Source organism: Lemur catta, chromosome 12 (genome assembly GCF_020740605.2).
Source record: "Lemur catta isolate mLemCat1 chromosome 12, mLemCat1.pri, whole genome shotgun sequence".
NCBI lineage: Eukaryota > Metazoa > Chordata > Mammalia > Primates > Lemuridae > Lemur > Lemur catta.
In genome coordinates, this window is record NC_059139.1 from 22,789,487 (window position 1) to 22,800,232 (window position 10,746).

The following is a 10,746-nucleotide window of genomic DNA, read 5'->3' on the forward strand; positions in this document are numbered from 1 at the left end:
TAGATCCTAGCCCTGGCAGGCTTGAAAGGGAGAAGTAAACATTGTGACCCACTAGAAGATACCCTACACATCAAAAGAAATGCATGTTTTTTTCCAATTCATACAGAAAGAAATATGGTGAATATGTGTGGGGATGTATCTTAATGGTGTGGGATAACAGTAGAAGGAATATAAAGTTGTATAAGGATAAGTTTATTGCTATGGGTCTGCAAAGCACAGATTCTTGATTCGGTGTTGCAGCTCGAAGGGGTAGATGGAGCTCTGTTTGGTTGAGTTAAAGACGGACCGTAGGGTGGCACACACTAATGAAGTTGAAGTGCTAGAACTGCCTTGGGACACTGTAGAGAAATGTACTCAAATGCTTAGGGAGACTGAAATGTTAGACTGGATTTATCATGTGAGATCTCATTACCAAGGGAAATTGGGTTGCTACTACACACTGGCAGAAAAGAAAACCAAGTCTGGAATACAGGAGAGCTCTTAGCATGTCTCTAAATATTTTCATGCCCTATTATTAAAGGCAATGAAAAACTACAACCACCCAATTCAGGAAGAAAAACTAATAGCTCAGACTCTCCAGGAATGAAGGTTTGGATCTTCTCTATCAGGAAAAGATAATGGAGGTGCTTGCTGAGCGTAAAAGGAATATGAAATATGTATAAACACTAGCTATCACCACATGACCAGTTGCATGAACAAGGACTGTAAATGTTACGATTATAAATTTACATGCCAATAAATTAGATAACATAGATGAGATGGGCAAATACCTGAAAAGATACAAATTACCAAAGTCAACTAAAGAGGAAATACATGATCTGAATAGGACTGTAGAGACTAATGTTGCCTACTTGGGTAAAGAACTCTGGGAGTCTCTTGCCACCTAAACACCCAATATATAAATTAAAGTTACACATGGCTCTGCACATGCTAAAGATACAACATGCAGCCTTCACAAGACACCCCTTATTCCCTTCAGGCTTCCAGACATTACTGATAGTGATGAAGGCACCAACTTCACTTCTCAACATGCACAACATGGGGCTTTTTTCAAAAAGGAGTTCAGTGAAACTTTCAACTCCCTCACTGCCCTCAGGCTACAGATCTTATGAAGTGTCCTAGTGGTTTACTTAATCAAGTTCAAATTCAAATAAATACCAAATGGCACATTCCATTCATCAGTCAAACATCGAAGAGGAATCAGAATAGGGTCTGGATTTATTTCTGATCCTTGGCTGCTGGCATCTTTGAAACTGCACCCTCTCCCTTCCTCTTCTGCCCCACTCTGGACAAGCTGATGAGAAAGCCTGGGTGCTGCCTCCTTTGGGACCAGCAAGAAGTTCAAGCCAGGCAGGAGGAACCTCACTCCAGCCCTGCCCTCTAACCACCCCAAAACCCCAAGCCACTCTCCTTTTCCTACTCTCTCAATTCCTTCTTAGACCAACTTGAGAGATGCCTTACTCTCCCCAGGCAACCTCAGTAGGTTATTAATAAACCTCTTCATAAACTCTTGATATGTATGTTCTGCCTTAAACTTCAACATCCGATCCTAATTACCAGTGGAGGAGTCCATCCTGTCTCTGAGAGTGAGTAAAACAATTTGGGAAGAAATAATAGTAATTTTACTCAAACTCTTCCAAGAAAATTAAAGAGAAGGAATACTTCTCCATTCATTCTATGAGGCCAGCATCACCCTAATACCAAAGTCAGAAGAGCCATCGCAACAAAAGTGCAGGACAATATCCTTGATGATCACAAATGTAAAGTTTTAAGCTAAAATTTAAGTGGACAGTCAAAAAGTATATAAAAAGGAAAGCACAACTTGACCAAGTAGAGTTTATCCCTGTAATACGAGTTTATTCCTGGTTAGTTTAACATTTGAAATTCCATCGATGAAACTCATCATATTAATAGAATACACAAGAAAACTCAGAAGTTCATAACAATATATGTTCAAAAAAAGCATGAAATTGAATTTCATCAAAATTAAAAATATGCTCTTCAAAATACACTGCAAAGAGAGTGAAAGGCTAAGTCAGAGACTGGGAAAGAATATTTGCAAAGCACGAAACTGATGAAGTACTTATGTCTAGAATATATAAAGAACTCTGGAAACTCAAAAATAAGAAAACAAGTGACTCAATTTTAAAATGAGCAAAAGACGTGACAAACACTTAAGCAATGATAATACATGGATGGCAAATAAACACAAGCGAAGATGTTCAGTGTCATTAGTCATTCAGCAAATACAAACTAAAACCACAATAAAATACTACTACATATGTATTAGAATGGTCAAAATTAAAAAGATTGTAGCAGTGTGAACAAGGATGTACAGTACCTGGAACCCTCATTTACTTCTGGTGGAAATGTAAAATAGTACAGCCACTTCGGGAAATGGTTTCACAGTTTCTTAAAAAGTTAAACATGCACGTACCATGTGACTCAGCCACTGTACGCCTCACTATTTTGCCAAGAGAAAATAAAGTATATGTTCCTACAAAGACCGGTAGGAAAGTATATGTTCCTACAAATATTCACAGCAAATTTATCTGTAGTATACAATATCCATAGGAAATTTATTTTTACTAACCCCAAACTGGAAACAACCCTAATGTCCTTCAACAGACAGCTAGATAAGCACACTGTGGTAATCCTTACAATAGAGTGCTATTATGCAATAAATACAAATAAATTATTCATATATACAACATGAATGAATCTCAGAATAATCATGCTGAGGAAAACAAGCCAATATAAAAAGAGAACATAACTTATGATCACATTTATATAAACTCTAGAAGATGCAAACTAGCGAATAGTGACATACAGTGATTAACTAGCACTGGGGGATAAAAGGGGAGGCCAGGAGGGGGGATTAAGAAGGACACTAGAAATCATTTGGGGGCTACGAATATATTCATTATACTGTCAATGCTGATGGACTCACAAATATATATATATATGTGTGTATGTGTGTGTATATATATATATATATATATATATATATATATCTCCAAACATCAAATTGTATATTTTAAACATGTGTGCACTTTATTATATGCCAAATTTTATTTGATGAAGTGTTATTTTACAAATGAAGGTAAGGAACTTCAATCTGTGACCACGAGGAAGTGACAAGAACAGAATTTACCTCTCTGCTTTAAACAACTAAACAAGCCAGACAAAATATATGCAAAATATTTTTTAGGCATTGAACACCAGACAATGCAGGACATTGAAACTGACTGGAGAGAATTTCCAGGGTTTAGCTCATGGAGGGGGCACCCAAATCTAGCTCAGCCATCTCCCTGAGTGGAGGAGAGTGAGTTCAGATTTTGGGGAGGACAATGCAGACAGAATTTACAAGGCAGAATGCCGGAGAACAGAAAGCTACACAGATAGACATTTCTAGAACTAGAGTCCTCAGCTGAGAACAGTTCAATGTATACACATGAGGAAACTGTTTGAGGCCAGGAATGACCACCAGAAATGATAAAGTAGGAAAAACCCAGAGCTCTTGCAGGACCTCTCTCTAAGCCCCTACTCTTTCTTGACTCAATGCTTCCTTTTTAGTGCAGATCTAAAGATAAGTTCTCCATTCAGCAGGATACAGTGCCATTTGACCATCATCTAAGGCATTAGTTATCTTGATTCTCTGTCCATGGGATCTGATATTCAGAAGAAAGATGATTCTATTTTATTAAGTTCCATAAGCCTCAACAATAAGAAATTGACTTCCCCTTTTTGACAATAGGCAACGATATTGTATGTTTACCCCCCAGGACTAAAATTACCACCATTTAAAGAGAAAGAGAGAAGCTCAGTAGTCCGATCAAAAGTCTGAAATTCAGCTTAGAGGCTTCCTTATATTAGCTGCTGATCTGCCCTCCTGCCCACTCACCCAAAGAAGGCAGAACTGGCAGTGCTGGAAAGGGTGAAAGATTTTCTAGTCAGAAGGTTTCTCTAGTCAGGAACCCATCTGAATGTTTGTACCCAACCCCTGAGGATAACTGATTTTGGCCTGTCCCCCAAATCACAAGGACCTGTTATTTGGGAAATGTCCATCTTGTAGACTGGCAAAGTGGGCTGTTTTAGGGAAAGGGAAATATCCAGAATTTAAGACAATTAAATTCTCTCTCACTTGTAATTTCAGTTATGGGTGGGAGCCATACTTCATTTAAGTATTAGAAGCCTTTGCTACATCAGTATCTCTGAAGTCATTTATCTATTAAAGTTGTAATAAATAATCAAAATAGGAAAAGTTATCCAAATAGGTAGGTAATAACAAATTCAAATGTTTCAATACACTGAGTTAGATATCAGGCCAGCAAAAATAATTCAACTGTGTGTTTGTCTTATTTTCAGATTTCTACTCAAGTTCTAATACAGAAGAGAAGAACAAATATTCCATTTCAAAATCTCAGTAGTATCCAATGATAGGGGAATATTGGAAGAAACTCTGGACTATTAAAACATAGAACCAAGAAAAAAAACTGAAGGGATCCTTGAACCCCTCTTCATAGATTTTGGTTGGCATGGTTTGTTAAAGAGGTAGAAGGTCCGGAGCTTTCAGCAGTTTTCAAAAACCACAAGAACCACCGAAATGAGAGGATCATATGCTACAGCTGCTAAGTCAAGGCAGATACAAAGGGATATGTATATAAATGATATCCAATAAACAATATGGAACCCAATCTAGAAGGTGACAAAAAGTACTTTAAAATTGTCTGAAAAATAACAAAGCCTGAGGTTCACCTTCAGAGTTTTATAATTTCTTGGACTTTTATTCATCATAGATGCTTACATTTTGATTTTTTTTAAATCAAAGCCTCAGCAACAATTTCAGATTGAGCAATCCAGAAGGTTAAAGTCCTAGATCCACTCAACTCTGTTATTAACCTGCCACGTGACCTTAAGCAAATATTTAAGTTCTCTTGCCTTCTGTGACCTTGTCTGTCAACAAAGTAAAATTGATAAGCTTCATTGTGATCAAAACTCTTTGAATTTAATGGCTCAGTTAAGAACTTCTGATGTCACTACGCATAACTCAGGGACAGCCATTGATTTTTCAAGCATATGAAGCCATCTCAATGGTTGCTTTTGATCCTAATGCATAAATAAGAGGCTCCCTGGGAAAGCTCCCTTAAATTTCAGGGCTTAACAAGAGTAGGAAGTAACCTATAAGATATGAACAACAGTTGTCCTTACACAATAGAAGTCTTAAATGTCATCAGATATTTCTGTTCAACACAAATTTAAGCCACACTACAGCACAGTATTTCTCAAAATGATCAATAACAATGGCAGAGAGATGCCATGAAATATAGTATGCGGAGGCCCAGTCTACACAGCTTAATAAGATTTCCAACATTCAACGCATACACACATACACACTATATTTTATATATAGTTTAAATTTTTTGTATGTTATGAAGTTTTGATATCTTAAAAATTCCTTTCTGGCTGAGGAGAGACTGCCTGTCTCTGGGCTAGCCAATTCTTAGAGATAACAAAGGGCTGGCTGGGAGCATGCATGTCTTTGATATGCAAACTAACCAATTCAGAACTATACCTCTTCTATCTGGCCCATATGCCTCAGGAGGCAACATGCCTCTGCCTTAAACACCCCAGAGCCAGGTACCAGACAACTAGCAACCACCCCTATAGCCCAAAGCCCACCAAAATTATGTAACCTAACCCATCCTAAACTGTTCACCCTGCCTTATGTTGCCTCTCCCTAGTAAACTCCAGTAACGTCTCTGGCCACACACTTTCCTCTGGTTCTTGTCTTCTGCGTCCTGACCACCCTTGTGTCTTTCCCATGTAGCCATGCATGGTGCCTCTCATCACGAGGACCTGTGACTATAACAAACTTTGTTTTTCTGAGCTTCTCCTCTGTCTCCTCTAGTGGCCACACCTGACTTACCATCTCATAAAAGAATACAACACACACACACATATGTACACACAAATACAGGCACATACACTAACACAAACTTTTTTCATTGTTTCAGTTGGGGTTCTCATGGATGCTTTCCCCTCAATTTTAAGAATGCTCTATACAATGGGGTTGAGTATGGTGAGCTACAATCTGTGAACTAAAATAAAATGTTAAGGCCACTCTGGATGGCTTTCCTCAGAGGTTGCTTAGAGGGAATTGCCTTGTTAGCCCTAAACATTTCAGGATATATGACCCCCATAAAACAAGTACTTGCTGATTATAACCTTAGAGCTACAACAGAAATAAATCCTTGATCCTGAGTTCTGTTAAATTCCACACTGATGTCAATGGCAAGCTTATCTCCACAGACGCACACCTGGGATAGAGGAGCTCAGTCAGTCCTCTGCCTACTCTGAGAACACTACATAACTGATTTCTTTTCCTCTACTCCCTTTTGAATGTTCACCTTATCCTAGGTAAACTGTAGGCTTACTGAGCACTAATTAGAACCTCACAAGAATGTAACTATTAATAAAATGTTTTCCTCACTGCCTACCCTCCCAGTCCTTCCTCTTTTCTGTGTGCCCTCTCCCTTAAATACTTGTTCCCAAATCCTTCTGCGGAGAGCCCAGGCCCTGGATACTTCTGTGGGCTGTGCTTCTCCCAGCCCTGTCCCTAGACTTTGGCTTAATGAACCTCAATTGAGTGTGACTCTCGGTTTCAGTCACTGATTCTTTATCAGGGACATTGCAGACCCAAATGTCTCTGACTGAATGGTGCAGTTAAGAATAAGGTTAAGGTCTCTGGGTCCCACCCAAGGCCAATGGCCCTGTACTGTTGTCAAGATAAAAAGCGGGAAGTGGAAAAAAATAAAACTAATGACATAAGGAAATTTGGGGACAAAGTTGGTGACCCAAGGTGCTTATCTACTTGCAGATCGTAGCATTGGCACCATTTTGGGTGCCAGTGACTGTGGCTTCCACTGCTGAGCGCATTATAGACATAGACAGTTTGGCTGCTGTGGCACAGAACATATCTGCCGCCTGAGAAGTTATGTCTCCTCACAGCCAAGAATTTGAGCCCTAACAATGGGGCATATCCACTCCTGCCTATCACCTAAGCTACCCAAGCCCCAGTGGGTTATTCAACAAAAGCTGTACTGCATACTGAGTGCAGAATTGCACATTGCTTTGTTAATTCAGGGCTTGATACAAAACATCCTATTACAATGTAACAGCCCAATTTGGCTAGTCAAAAAGGCCTTCAGGGCATGAAGACTAACAATAGACTATTGCAGGCTGAATGCCAAGGCTACCTAGGCGGGATGACAAAAATGCTTCCCAGATATAGTCAGGCAAATATCATCAGCCCTGGCTGCACCCACTAATGAAAAGGAGGCTCAACAACTGATAGGCTTCTTTGGATACTAGAGACAGTATGGATATTTTTTTGTCCCGCTTAGTCAAGGTGACCCACAAAATTGCCAATTTTGAATGGGGTCCTTGGCAGCAACAGAACTTGGAAGCCATTCAACAAGCCATGCCACAGGATCTGCCTTTGGAAAAACATTGGAGCCTGCTAGCCTGATGGAATTACAAGTGTTTGCAACTGCCATGCACGCTGAATAGAGTCTCTGGAAACAAAAACCTGCCACTGGAGAGCACCAGCCTCTTGGATTTTGGAGATGTAAGTTGCCTGAGGCAGCCACTAGAAATGCCTCTTTTAAATGGCAACACTTTGCTAGCTACTGGGTACTGGTGGAAACCCAACAACTTATGGCCAGAGTGCCACATGTAACATTGTGACCTGAACTGCCCGTTCTTACCTGGATGCTTACAAACCCCACCAAAAAAACTAGACAGGCCAAACAGAGCCTGAGTATCAAATTGAAATGGTATATTAAAGATAGGGCCTTAACCAGGACCCCAAAGGACAAATAGGCTCCATGAACAAATGGCTAGCTTACCAGAAGGAGCCAAGCAACCTGTAGGAGATATTCTGGCTCCTCCTGTGTCTACCTGGAGCCCAAGACTCAAGATGTTTCTGCTGACAGTATGACATAGTCTACTGATGACTCTGGGAAGCTACTAGCAGATGGGGGTCATTGAGCTGCAGCTGCCATGCAGCCAGTGGATGGCTATCCTTTGACTGAAACTGGACGTGGACGTTCTGCCCAATGGGCCTAACTACACACAGTGGTGATGGCCATGCCGGCCACCCCTACCACCTTCAGCCTATGAGCTGTTCTCCAACAGCCTTGCCCTCAGGTCAGGAAAATGACAACTGAGTGACAGGACTATTAAAGGACCTCTGTGTGGGAACAAGGACTATGGCAACAGCTTGTTGCCAAAAAGGACAAATATATGTCAATCATGTGGATTCTGGGGCTACCATGGCCGCACTTGAGAGGAATTTATGTCATCTTTTTGGATACCCTGCAGGACTTCACTCTGGTCAAGGAACAGCCTTCACTGCCCAAGCAACACAACGATGGAGGCACCTGTGCTCTCATGGAATACAATGGACTTTCCATGCACTCTGTCATCCACAGCCCAGTGGAGCCATCAAACAACGGAACAGCTGACTCATACGGCAACTGAAGACAGGACATCAAGATGGCCTGCTAGTCAGGTAGTCACCTGTCTGACTAGGGCAGTGTGGACACTAGACAGTGCCCTCCAGAGCAAGGGAAACGCAGCACTGCAGCACATGTTGAGAACACTGAGCTTGGTGGGGGTGGGGGTGGACCAAGCAGCTGTCTGATTAGGCTGCACCTGCAAAATCCCAATCTCAGTATCTTCAACAATTCTTCTTCTTTTTTTCCCATTAAAGTGCACTTCCTGGGGGTGATTTGTGGACCAGGCCTCCATATACCCCAGACAGGGCCCCCTGAATCTAATCTGGAGGTGATACCTCCTCCAGCTGCCTCCCCACCATGGGATCCCACAGGGGTAGGGGATGGGACCAAGGAATACCAGGGTGCTAATGTTCCTCTGATGGCATCAGGGACATCTGATCCTTCTAGTCAGGTGGGTGACATTTTCAGACATACCGAGTTTTTACTCAGACCTTGTTCTCTCACAGACCGCAGTGACCCTGGCAAACTACAGCAGCATTGCCAGCACCACAGTGCACACCAGCAGAACCCACGCCCTGGCTTAGCAAGTGAGGATCTGGCACCTGTCTCAAGAAAGGAAGCCAGAGGTGTCCCGTTAACTTAACTTGGCCTGAGATGGCAAAATGTAATAATGATCAGAACTACCAAAACCTTGGTGGGCTGGTACTTTGACACACTACTTTCCATGGATAAAAAGTGTCCGAGTGGCAATGACAGAATAAGGACTGTATTAACGCCAGCCCTCTCTGTAGGGGCTTTATGAACAATATCATATAGGGAAAGCGGAGTTCATGCAACTATAACTTAGCTCCATACCTGTGAGTAGGCCAACAACAACAGAATGGGGAAGGGGTGCTGTGTACACCTGAGGGCTACATCTTAATCTACAGGCATCCTGGGGGTGACCCCAAAACCAGGTGTGCAGTGTGGGATCCTGCATGTTGGTGGGATAGAAAGCTGGCAGACAGTGGGGCCCCTGCATGCTGGGCTGGTGGAGGTGCCCCTAGATGTCACCCTGGCAATGAGAGCACCAATAGGCCAGAAGCCTAAAGCTGCACACCAAGCTTACTAAGAAGGTGTAACTGCCTCTAGGTTTGTGCCTTTACGAGATCTTTGATACCATTCCCAGGAGTCAGTGTTCATAGAAAAATAATGACAAATCTGCCCCTGACCATGGTAAATACTGCTTCCTCTACTATCATGGACTTGGTAGACCAGCAGACATCCCTCAACACTCTCAGGAATGCTGCCCCAGGAAGGCCTGACCATCCTGCTTGTGGCAGTGGTCCTCCTGGGCCTGGGGAAATATATTCTGGCAATGGCTTGCAGATCTCAAGAACAACTGTAGAATGTGCTGGATACGCAACATATGATATAGAGAGGAACTGGTTGGAACAGCCCGGCTGTGTTCCAGTTCGGCCAGAACAGGATATCCTTTAACTCTTTAATCCAGTGAGTCATGTCACCCCCCGGAGTATAAACCCACGGGGTGCTGCTTCCCCAGGTCCTTCAGAGGAGAAGTGGGGAACAGGCAGATGAGATTCCAACCAGCCCTGGCAGCCCCTGAGCTTTGGGTGGCCAACTGGCAATGGTTGTGAGGCATCTGAAGTCCCTTGCTAACTATCTGTAAGTCATCGCCCATTTCACCTAACTTGTGTGTGGAAGTGTCTGTCTCACTGGACTCAGACAAACTGTTAACCAGGATACAGTGAACCTGCTTCACACGTACTATTTTTCCAGATGCACTAGCTCAACACAAAGGCTTGTAAGAGGAGTTCAGCAGATAGCTCTGTTACAATCTGGTATTTGTTGGTGTTTTCTCTTCTTATTAATCTTTATAGTGCATATGTCACCTAATTACATTCTCAAATTGTGGAAGTCCCAGAAGGGGAAAGTCTGTGACATGCTCCATTTCCTCCATTCTGACGCCTACATTAGTAGTTTCTAAACCTTAATGCCAGCCAACAGGGAGAAAAGCTAGCAAAGATTGGGCAGGCTTAATAAAAGAACACCATGCATGAATTCTCAGGTGAAATCTAGCACCTGTTAGTAAGTCTAAAGTCCGAATTCTCCTACACATGTGGGGACATTTTGATGTGGATACATATCTCCTACTCATTAGTACAAAATCTTTTACACAGAGGACTTCAGAACCATACTGACTAAAAAGAGAATCCATTTAGAA